The 12148-nt window shown below is 38.5% G+C and overlaps 1 pseudogene; it reads left to right on the forward strand.

Moving 5' to 3' along the window:
- Nucleotides 1-10854: 10854 nt before the first annotated feature.
- Nucleotides 10855-11532, forward strand: LOC101596990 (annotated as a pseudogene).
- Nucleotides 11533-12148: the final 616 nt, after the last annotated feature.

Genomic DNA, 12148 nt, shown 5'->3' on the forward strand with positions numbered 1-12148 from the left:
CATGAAACAGCAAGAGAACTAGAGCAGGATCAGCAGCTTCCCCTCCCCCACCACCAGTGCCCAGCTCCAGCAAACAGAGCAGTGGTCCAGGGACCCAGCCATGCCAACTTGAACTGACAGCAGGACTCAAGCAGGAGCAGAGGTAACTGGGATTACACCAGGGAAGGGTATCACCTGGTCACAAGCTGACTTGTAACCCTCAACAGGTCAGAAATCTTAACCTCCTTGTTGTCAGAATTAAGGGTGTGGGAGGAGCACCATGCACCCTAAGGGACAGTTAGAGGATCTGGTTGCCATAAAACCTACTCTCGGATAAATACTCTGAGCTGTTTTTCCTTGAAAGTGTACATTGTTTAATTAAATTTTCAAATCTACCTGTATTTTGTTCCACTCAGCTTACTTGAATCTTCTCATAGCAGGTAAACCAAACACCTACGGTCACTTTTGTAGATATGCTGATAGTCTTAAAGCCACAGCTAATGCCTTAAGCTTCTACCCTGAAGTTACATAACACCAGATGGTCTGATACATCTAATAATACCCAGCTAAGTAGAAAATCCAATCATTAAATGATCCAGTATTCAAAAAATATATACCTTATAATACAAGAAAAACCAAAAATCAAGACAATATAAATCCACCAAAAAGTATTAGTGCATCAGAAATTACCTCCAGTGAGAACAAGTTACAGGAAATGCCTAAGAAAGATTTCAAAAGGATAAATAAATATAAATAATATAATATAAATGATATAAATAAATATGTTCAAAGAAGTCAAAGAAGAAATCAAAGGAATGAAAGAGGAAATCAAATGAATCAAAGAAAACACAGGACACCAATTTAATGAAATACAGAGGTCAATACTAGACATAAATAAGGAAGTAGAAATAATAAAGAAAAACCAGTCAGAATTACTAGAAATGAAGTACACAGTTAATGAAATGAAAAACTCTGTAGAAAATCTCACCAGTAGAATGGATGAAGGAGAGGACAGAATATCTAGGCTAGAAGACCAGGTGGCAAATGTAATACAGTCCAACAAAGAGAAAGACAAGCTAATAGAAAAGTATGGGTGGGAATTTCAAGACACTTGGGACACTATGAAAAGACCAAGCATAACAATTCAGGGCATAGTAGAAGGAGAAGAATTTCACTCCAAACGCATAGTAGGCATCTTCAACAAAACCATAGAAGAAAACTTCCCCCAAATTGGGAAAGAGATGCCAATGCAGATACAGGAATCCATAAGAACAGCAACCAGACAAAACCTTGAAAGAAACTCTCCTCACCATATTATAATCAAACTACCAAACACACAATCCAAAGAAAAAATATTGAAAGCAGTCAGAGAGAAAAATCAAGTTACCTACAAAGGCAAGCCTATCAGGATTACAGCAGATTACTCAAACTTTAAAAGCCAGAAGGGCATGGAGTGATGTATTCCAAGTTCTGAAAGATAACAACTGTCAACCAAGGTTACTTTATCCTACAAAGCTATCCATTCAAATAGATGCAGAAATAAGGACATTCCATGATAAAAGCAAGCTAAAGGAGTATTTGAAGACAAAACCAGCCCTACAGAAAATACTTGAAAGAATCCTCCATGCTGAAGAAAAAGAAAAGCACACATATAAGGAACCTGGAAAAACCAAACAATACTCAAACACTAGTTAACACAAAAGAGCAATGGTAAAACTGGAAGAACTACAAAAAGTTGCAAAAATGAATACAAACCTCTCAATATTATGTCTTAATATCAATGGCCTCAATGCCCCAACCAAAAGACATAGGTCCGCAGACTGGGTTAAAAAGCAGGATCCTACAATTTGTTGCATCCAAGAAACCACGTTTCCACAAAGGATGGACACTATCTTAGGGTATCTAAAGGTTGGAAAATGGTGTTCCAAGCAAATGGACCTAAATAACAAGCAGGGGTTGCTATCCTAATATTTGACAAGGTAGACTTCAGTCCAATATTAGTTAAGAAACATAAGGAAGGTCACTTTATATTGATTAAAGGCACCCTCCAACAGGAGGACATTACAATCCTAAACATATATGCACCTAACATGGGGGCCCCGAAATTCATCAAACAAATGCTATTAGAACTAAGGTCACAGATAACACCAAACACAGTGGTAGTGGGTGACTTCAACACCCAACTCTCATCAACTGACAGGTCATCCTTGGAAAAAATAAACAAAGAGGCATCTGGACTAAATGAGGTCATAGAAGGAATGGACCTAACAGATATATATAGGACATTTCATGCAAATGCTACAGAATATACATTCTTTTCAGCAGCACATGGAACATTCTCTAAAATAGACCATATATTAGGACACAAAGCAAATCTTAACAATACAGGAAAATTGAAATAATTCCTTGCATTCTATCTGACCACAATGGAATCAAACTACAAATCAATACCAAGAAAGGCTATAGAGCATATACAAAATCATGGAAATTAAACAACACACTAATAAATGATGAATGGGTCAATGAAGAAATCAAGAAGGAAATCAAAAAATTTATAGAGTCAAACAATAATGAGAACACAACCTACCAAAATCTCTGGGACACAATGAAGGCAGTCCTAAGAGGTAAATATATAGCTATAAGCACCTATATTAAGAAATTAGAAAGATCACAAGTAAATGACATAATACTTCACCTCAAAGCCTTGGACAAAGAAGAACAAGGCAAAACAAAAATCAGCAGACAGGAATAAATAATAAAGATTAGGGCAGAAAGTAATGAAATAGAAAGAAAAAAAAAACAGTCCAAAGAATCAATGAAACAAAGAGTTGGTTCTTTGAAAGAATAAACAAGATTGATAAACCCTTAGCCAATCTGACCAAAAAAGAGAGAAGAGACACAAATTAATAAAATTAGAGATGAAAAAGGTAACATCACAACAGATGCCAGAGAGATTCAAAAAATCATAGGGACATATTATAAAAGCATATACTCCACAAAGTATGAAAATCTGAAAGAAATGGATGATTTCCTTGATTTATATGACCTATATAAATTAAATCAAGATGAGATTAATCGCTTAAACAGAGCTATACCAAGCATGGAGATCCAAGCAGTTATCAAAAATCTCTCAACTAAAAAAAAAGCCCAGTCCCAGATGGATCCATTGCTGAATTTTACCAGACCTTCAGGGAAGAACTAACGCCATTGCTTCTTAAGCTTTTCCATAAAATAGAAAAAGAAGGAATCCTACCACATTCCTTCTACAAAGCCAGCAACACCCTGGATGCCAAAACCAGCCGAAAATAGAACAACAAAAAAATTACAGCCCAATCTCCCTCATGAACATAGATGCAGAAATTCTCAACAAAATATTGGCAAACAGAATATAAGAATATATCAGAAAGATCATTCACCCTGATCAAGTAGGCTTTATCCCAGAGATGGAGGGACAGTTTAACACATGCAAATCGATTAATGTAATACATTATATAAATGGTATGAAGGACAAAAATCATATGATCATCTCATAGGTACAGAGAAAGCATTTGACAAAATCCAACATCCCTTCATCATAAAAGTCTTACAGAAGCTGGGAATAGAAGAAACATATCACAATATAATAAAGGCTACTTATGATAAGTCTACAGCCAAGATATTACTAAATGGGGAAAAACTGGAAGCTTTTCCACTAAAACAAGCAATAAGACAAGGGTGTCCACTGTCCCCACATTTATTTAACATAGTACTGGAAGTCATAACCATAGCAATAAGGCAATAGATGCACATAAAAGAGATACAAATTGGAAAGGAAGAAATAAAGTTATCATTATTTGCAGATGACATGATTCTACATATAAAGATCCCTAAAGACTCTACCAGCAAACTTTTAGAGCTGATAACCACCTACAGCCATGTAGCAGGATATAAAATAAATACACAGAAATCAATAGCATTCCTATATGCTAACAACAAACACACAGAGGATGAAATCAGAGAATCACTTCCATTCACAACTGCATCAAAGAAAATAAAGTATCTTGGAATAAACCTAACCAAGGAAATAGAGGATCTCTACAATGAAAATTATAAAACACTCAAACAATAAATTGCAGAAGACACTAGGTAATGGAAAAACATCCCTTGTTCCTGGATTGGAAGAATCAATATTGTGAAAATGGCAATCTTACCAAAAGCAATCTACAATGTTTATGCAATCCCCATCAAAATTCCAAAAGCATTCTTCACAGAAATAGAAAAAGCAATCCAAAAATTCATTTGGAATCACAGAAAACCTCGAATATCTAAAATAATACTGAGCAACAAAAATAAGGTGGGAAGTGCCCTGGCCAGCGGGGAGTCAAACAAGGAAGCGAGGGGAAAATTAACCTGAGTGAAAAAAGGCAAACAGACACAAGACGGAGACCATGCTAGGTGCTTGTCACGACCTCAAGAGTTTATTCTTACATGTAGGTTTATATAGGGCCGTAGGGGGAAGGGGACGTGGCCAGGGCAAGGAGTTGTCAGGAAACCTAGAGGGGATATAATTAGGTGTTCATCTAATCTTGCCTCACTGGCTTAACATCCTGACTGCACATCCTGACCATAAACTGGCCTTTTGCAAAAGGTAAGATTCTGTAAGCAGTCTGCTGACCGGTTCCAGAAGTACCTAACAGAAAGCTGGATGGACTAGCTTTCTGAGTAATGAGTCAGTTTATGAGCAGGCCCAGGTAAAATGGAGAGGCTTTTGCTCTATGTCTCCCAACAGGGAAGTATCACAATACGTGATTTTAACCTATACTGCAGAGCCATAGAAACAAATACAGCATGGTACTGGCACAAAAGCAGATATGTAGATCAATGTAACAGAATATAGGTCCCAGTTATAAGTCCAGGTAGCTATAGCCACCTGATATTTGATAAAATTCCAAAAATACTCATTCAGAAAAGACAGCCTCTTCAGCAAATTGTGCTGGGAAAACTGGATATGTACCTGTAGAAGGATGAAAATAGATTTTTCTCTCTCTCCATGCACAAGAATTAAATCCAAATGGACTAAAGACCTCAGACATCAGACCTGAAACTGAAATTGCTAGAGGAAAAAGTAGGAGAAACCCTTCAACATATTGGTCTTGGCAAAGACTTTCTGAATACAACACCAATTGCTCAGGCAATAAAACCACAGATTAACCACTGGGACCTCATGAAATTACAAAGATTTTGTACTGCAAAGGACACTGTGAATAAAGCAAAGAGGCAATCTACAGAATGGGAAAAAACCTTTGCCAGCTATATATCTCAGACAGGATTAATATCTAGGATATACAAAGAACTCAAAAAGTTAACTAAGAAATCAAACAAGCCAATCAAAAAAAAAAAAAATGGGGTATGGAGCTAAATAGAGAGTTCTCAAAAGAAGAAATATGGATGGTGTATAAGCATCTAAAAAAATGTTGTACATCCCTAGTCATCAGGGAAATGCAGGTTAAAACTACATTGAGATTCTATCTCACTCCTGTCAGATTGGCTACCAGCATGAAAACAAATGACCATAAATGCTGGCGGGGCTGTGGAAAAAGAGGAACCCTTCTACACTGTTGGTGAGAATGCAATCTGGTCCAGCCATTGTGAAAATCAGTGTGGAGGTTCCTAAGACAGCTAAAAATTGATCTACCATATGATCCAGCTATAGCACTCCTAAGCATATATCCTAAGGACTCATCTCACTTCCTTAGAAGTATGTGCTCAACTATACTTATTGCTGCTCAATTTATAATAGCTGGGAAATGGAACCAGCCTAGATGTCCCTCAACTGATGAGTGGATAATGAAGATGTGGCACATTATACAATGGAGTTCTACTCAGTGTTAAAGAAAAACGAAGTTATGAAATTTGCAGAAAAATGGATGGATCTGGAAAGGATTATAGTAAGTGAGGTAACCCAGGCCCAGAAAACCAAGCACCACATGTTCTCCCTCATATGTGGATCCTAGCTACGGATGATTGGGCTTCTGTGTGGGAAGGAAAATACTCAGTAGCAGAGGCCAGTAAGTTAAAAAGGAGATATAAAAGGAAGAGAAAGGAAGGGAGGGGGGTACTTAATAGGTTGGTATTGTATATATGTAAGTAGAAGAATCGATTAAAAGGGGTGAAAAGGCACAAAGTGAAGTCAGGGGAAGAGACTGAGTAAAGGCACGGTGGAGGGAGGGCTAATGAAAATCTAAGAGGATACAAATAAATCATATGGAATCCTCCAGTTTCAGACAATGGAACACTCAGGAGCCATAGATCATTGCTAGAAAATTTTCAGTGCCAGGGATGGGATACCTCCACTGAGTTGTTGGGCAGGGAGGTCCCTGATGCCCCCAAAACATTATAGGCTATTACCGAGACCCTTGGTTTCCCACCAGGAGTCAATGGTATGACCTTATTGCTGAAGACTCCACATACTTGGGCTGCAAGGCCACTGAAAAATCTGCTGGAACTTAGCTGATAACCTCCTCCATATAGACCAGCTGACAGAAAGCTGGAAGAAGCCATTCTACATGTAGTTCAATGGGAGAAAGAGATAGTACCAGTGAAGATACTCAACAGTGGACACTGCAAGCCTTATAATTGGCCAGCCAGGCCAAATGAGCCAATGAGTGCAAAAGTGGCATGTCTGTCATGTGGAAACCAACTGCCCTCCCATTGGACTGGAGGCCAACTCCATGGGGAAATATATACCTGATACTGAAAACTTAAACAGGGGTAGTCATGATCCCTAGAGGTGTAACATCTACTGATGTCTGGATAAGTGTATATACTATGCTTATCAAACTGCCCAGTAAGAACTTCTCTTAATATTTATACCCTTATATTAATGCTACTCTCACTTTGGGAAGAGAATCTTCTCTTTTCAGATGGCAGTGACCTTGGGATGACTCAGACGGTATATTAGTGCTGGAAAGAAGTGACTGGAGTACTGAGTAACATCTTGATCACACCTTCCAAGGCTCAGGGTCTAATGCAGAAGAGATGGCAGAAAGAAGTGACTAGAGCACTGAGTAACATCTCGATCACACCATTCAAGGCTCAGGGTCTAATGTGGAACAGGTGGCGGAAATAGTGTAGGAGCCAAAGGGAGGGTAGGACTCCTTACAACATGCTCCTCCAGACACAAAATGGCCTGCATATCCATGACCTCAACATGCCTGACACTACCTACACAAGACCATCATAATAGGAGGAAAAGATCATGACATCAAAATAAAAGACAGATTGATTGCGATGGGGAGGTAATATGATGGAGAATGGAATTTCAAAGGGGAAAGTGGTGGAGGAGGAAGGGATGGTATTAACATAGGATATTTTTTATAATCATGGAAAATTTCAATAAAAATTGAGAAAAAAAGAGAAAATAATCAGCACAGTATATGTTCACAAAAAGTAAACATAGCCAGCCATCAAATGAAAAACAAAATGTATTCAATTTAACACATAAGATAAAAGTGAAATAAAGCTGTCATTTTTCTCCTGTGACATGAGGAACTTTGACAACACAATATAATTATAGATGGAAAGGTTATAACCTCTCCTCCCACAATGATGAATAGCATACAATATTACAATTTTAATTAGAGGACAAAGACACAGCAAATATCAATCAGGCATACATTCTGATCCAGAAATCCAAAGTTTAAGCAATATATTAATATATGAATTTTAAAGATGTTTAAGATTGAGATTTATTTCAACTTTTCCTCTAATAAAAGGCTAGAAAATCATACATAAGAAGTTATTGAGTGCTAGGTGGTAGGCAAATACTAATAAAAACCATTGTTATAAATGAAAATTACCAATAATTATGAAAAAAGGCAAATTTAGCAGATCAAGGTAAACACAGTATTTTTAAATTAATATGTTTTTCATTCAAGTATTAAAAATATTTATTGACTTATGTTCATTCTAGTTTGGGGAAGATAGTGGCAAGACAGAGTCCTAAATGAACAAGTGAAAGAAGATTGAAATAGGTAGAAACAGACTGTGTTCCAGAGATATCAGAGATGTACACATTAAAGTACATTTTAAATGGGGTAGTCAGTGACATGCTCTCAAATGAGGAAATCTTTCACCAGATTATAACAAAGTAGAAGAATTGACAATGTAAATAGCTGAGGAAAAGTTTACAAATGCATACAAAAAAGGGCCAAGAGTAGAAAGCTTTACATGTGACACCTACTTGCAGCGTGACTTTCTACAGGTTAACTGGCCTTGCTGAGCTGTTTGCATCAGCCAGGACAATATGAACTGCAAAAGACAAACTTAAAGAACTCCCCTTGGCAGATGATGAAGTGTATAAATATAAGAGTGCCAGCCAGCAGGCACAAACAAGCAGCAGAAACTAGTTTTGTAGAAACCCGAGTCAGGGACCACAAGGCTTTCAGGAGTGTCACACTCCATCTCTTGCCATACTTCACCCTGAATGTTTCTGTCACATCTCTGATGAAGACAAGCTCCTTCTACTTGGAGAGAGGGAGACCAGATAAGCCTCCAAAAGTTTCAAAGTTTTATATCAGCTTTTACCTACCAAGTATGAACAACAATCTTCTATCAAGTAATAACTCTCAACCCATGGGAGACGTTCATAGTCCAATTTGTCTTACTTACCAACATGCCAACAGAATAGGATTTTATTAATTTTTAATTTTTTAATTGTTTTTTAATTTTTTTGTTTATTTATTTGAGAGTGACAGACAGAGAAAGAAGGGGGGGGTGAGACAGAGAGAGAAAATGGGAGCGCCAGGGCTTCCAGCCACTCAAACGAACTCCAGACACGTGTGCCCCCTTGTGCATCTGGCTAACGTGGGTCCTGGGGAATCGAGCCTTGAACCAGGGTCCTTAGGCTTCACAGGCAAGCATTTAACCACTAAGCCATCTCTCCAGCCCCAATTTTTTTAATTTTTGTAGTCAATGAATATAGTCAAGTTGGTACCATTGTTAGCCTTCTCCCTGTCCTCCCCACTCCACAGAGGCCCTCCTTGCTGGGATATATGGGTCATGCGTTGTGGGATTAGCCTTTAGAACAGGATATTTTCATTAAAAATTTCCTCTTGGGTTGGAGAGATGGCTTAGTAGCTAAGAAGCTTGTCTGAAAAGCCAAAGGAGGGCTGGAGGAATGGCTTAGCAGTTAAGTGTTTGCCTGCAAAGCCAAAGGACACAGGTTCGATTCCCCAGGACTCACGTTAGCCAGATGCACAAGGGGGTGCACGCATCTGGAGTTTGTTTGCAGTGGCTGGAGGCCACAGTGCACCCATTCTCTCTCTCTCCCTCTTTCTCTGTCAAATAAATAAATAAATGAAAAGCCAAAGGACCCAGGTTTGATTTCCCAAGTCCCATGTAAAGCCAGATGCACAAGGTGGTACATGTGTCTGGAATCAGTTTGCAACAGCTAGAGACCCTGACACACCCATTCTCTCCCTCTCTCTGCCACTTTCTGTCTCTTTCTCTCACTCTCAAATCTCAAATAAACCAATAAAAATAAAATATTAAGAAGAAACTTCCTCTGGAACTATTATACTGAAGCAAAAGCTAGAAGGGAAAATATAGACAAAATCTTCAAAAACAAAGGGAGGTTTGCTTAGCAGAAGAAAGCAGGAGCTGGTTGTTGCAGGAGAAGAGGTCCATCTGGAGCTAGTATTTAGTACAGGTATGGTCACATAATCCTGGGGTCACCAGGGCATCATTTGTAATTAGTGTCTGACTTCACATTTGTTAAGATGCATACTTTCAATGCTCCTATGTAGCCTCTGCTATGAGAAGTTAGTTGTTACTTATGAGGCCTGATTTAGATCTGTACATTAGACAACCATGTATAACTCTTCTTTTTTGCTTTACTAATTTTTTGAGCCATGAGATAAATAATCTATTTTTTCACAAAGTTAGCAATTAGTGAATACAAAAACATATTCTTTTATTAAATAATTTTCTTTCTCCTTCATTGTACTTACCTACCTGTTTTGCTTTCTATTCTCACATGTAACAAGACATGAGCTAAGGTTTAGAGTGGTCCATACTTCTCTTATTATGAAATAATTAAATAGAAGTCATATTCTATTAGGTTTTAAATAAGACTCCAAATTCCCATGGCACACACCTTCCTCAGCTATTGACCCAAGACTCTGCAATTTTGTCTTCCTACTTAACACTAAAGTATGTGTATGCTGGGGAGATGAAGGAGGAGAGGAAGGTGGCCAGAAATGCCATGTCATTGGCCTGTCACTCTAAATCTTCTATATTTTCTTCTTAAATGCTATTCAAGCCCTACTCTTGTCTTCATCCTTTTTGATGTATATGTTTCTGATACTTTAATTAACTTTATGGGTTATGTTTGCACAGCAGAACATGTAGAATTGAAAGAAGCTTGAAGGTTGTGTATACTGGATTTAATTATTTTCCTCTTACCTAGGATATGCTATTTTCTCTAAGGTGCAAACTCCTCCTAAAGGGATTGGAAGTAATCATGAAAATGTCATTTAATTTTTAAATATTCATTTATTTGCAATCAAAGAGATGGAAAGAGAGAGAGAGAGAGCTAGAGAGCATGCCAGGGCATTTAGCCACTGCAAGAAAACTCTAGAAAATATGTCACTCTGTATTTGGCTTCACATGGCACTGGGGAATTGAACCGGGTTTTTAGGCTTTGCAGGCAAGCACCTTAACCACTGAACAACCTCTCTAGTCCCAACTCATTCACTTTTATGTTTTACTCAGTTGAATATGGAAAGCAGATGTCCCTAAGACAGACATAGTGTTACTGGCTGCTTCTGGGAGCTTAGATAGAAATTTAGTAATTCACTGAAAAATTGGCCCCACACCGCTGCTGCCACCGCCGCAATGACCCAGCAGCAGATGACCAGCTCACAAAAGTCTCTGACTCTCAAACTGAACTCCCTGAAGAAGGAACCAGTGGAGGGCTTCCGGATCACTCTGGTGGATGAGTCTGACCTCAACAACTGGGAGGTGGCCATCTTTGGACCCCCCAATACCCTCTACAAAGGTGGCAACTTCAAGGCGCATATTAAAGTTCCTATTAACTACCCATATTCTCCACCTACCTTCAGATTCTTGACCAAAATGTGGCACCTCAACATTTATGAGAATGGAGATATATGCATTTCAATTCTTCATCTGCCGCTAGATGACCCACAGAGTGGAGAACTGCCCTCTGAAAGGTGGAACCCAACTCAGAATGTGAGGACTATCCTGTTAAGTATAATACCACTGCTTAATGAGCCCAACACCTTCTCCCCAGCCAATGTGAATGCTTCAGTTATGTTCAGGAAATGGAGGTACAGTAAATGAAAAGATAAAGAATATGCTGAAATCATTAGGAAACAGGTTTCAGCCACTAAGGCTGCAGCAGAAAAAGATGGAGTGAAGGTCCCCACGACTCTGGTGGAATACTTCATCAAAACTAAAGTGCCTTCCAACGACAACAGCTCAGATTTACTTTATGATGACTTGTACGATGACGACATTGATGATGATGATTCTGGGAATGAAGAGTCCTGATGTGTTCCTTCAGTGCCCCTGTACTGCCCTGCAGTCTCAGGCCAAAGGGAGGGGAGCAGGTAGAGACCTAGCAGTGGCCCCTCAGCAGAACCTCATTCACAGGGGGTGGGGAAAACAAACAGCTCCTGCTGACTCCCCTTGAGGATCTCAGCTTGCTCCTTTTTATGGACAGTAATAGAAAGTAACCAACCCTTCACAGAATGTCTGAATTCTTGCATTTGTTACTCTTCCATCACTGTATTGATTCTTTTTGGGAAAAAAAAAAAAAAAGCAAAACAAAAGACACCACCCAAACTCCCACCTCACTTCATCTCTACAGCATGTTCACAGCAAAACATCTTTGTCTGTTTTTAGATTCCTGAAGAGTTAAGTTTAAGACATTTAATGTGTTTAAAGCTGGGAACCCATTGGAAGTTCACAAGGGCTGCATATACCAGGTAGCAAAAGTAAATGGGGGAACAGGGAAACAAAAAAGTAAAAAAAAATAAAATAAAATAAACACCAAAAAAAAACCACAAAACAGACTAAAAAAAGCAAATTTGCAAAGGTTCAGCTGCTCATTTACATTAGTACATGTATATTTGTTCAGCCCATGGCAATTAATTTGTTTCCATCC

The sequence above is a fragment of the Jaculus jaculus genome, chromosome 14, assembly GCF_020740685.1.
Source record: "Jaculus jaculus isolate mJacJac1 chromosome 14, mJacJac1.mat.Y.cur, whole genome shotgun sequence".
NCBI classification, from domain to species: Eukaryota; Metazoa; Chordata; class Mammalia; order Rodentia; family Dipodidae; genus Jaculus; species Jaculus jaculus.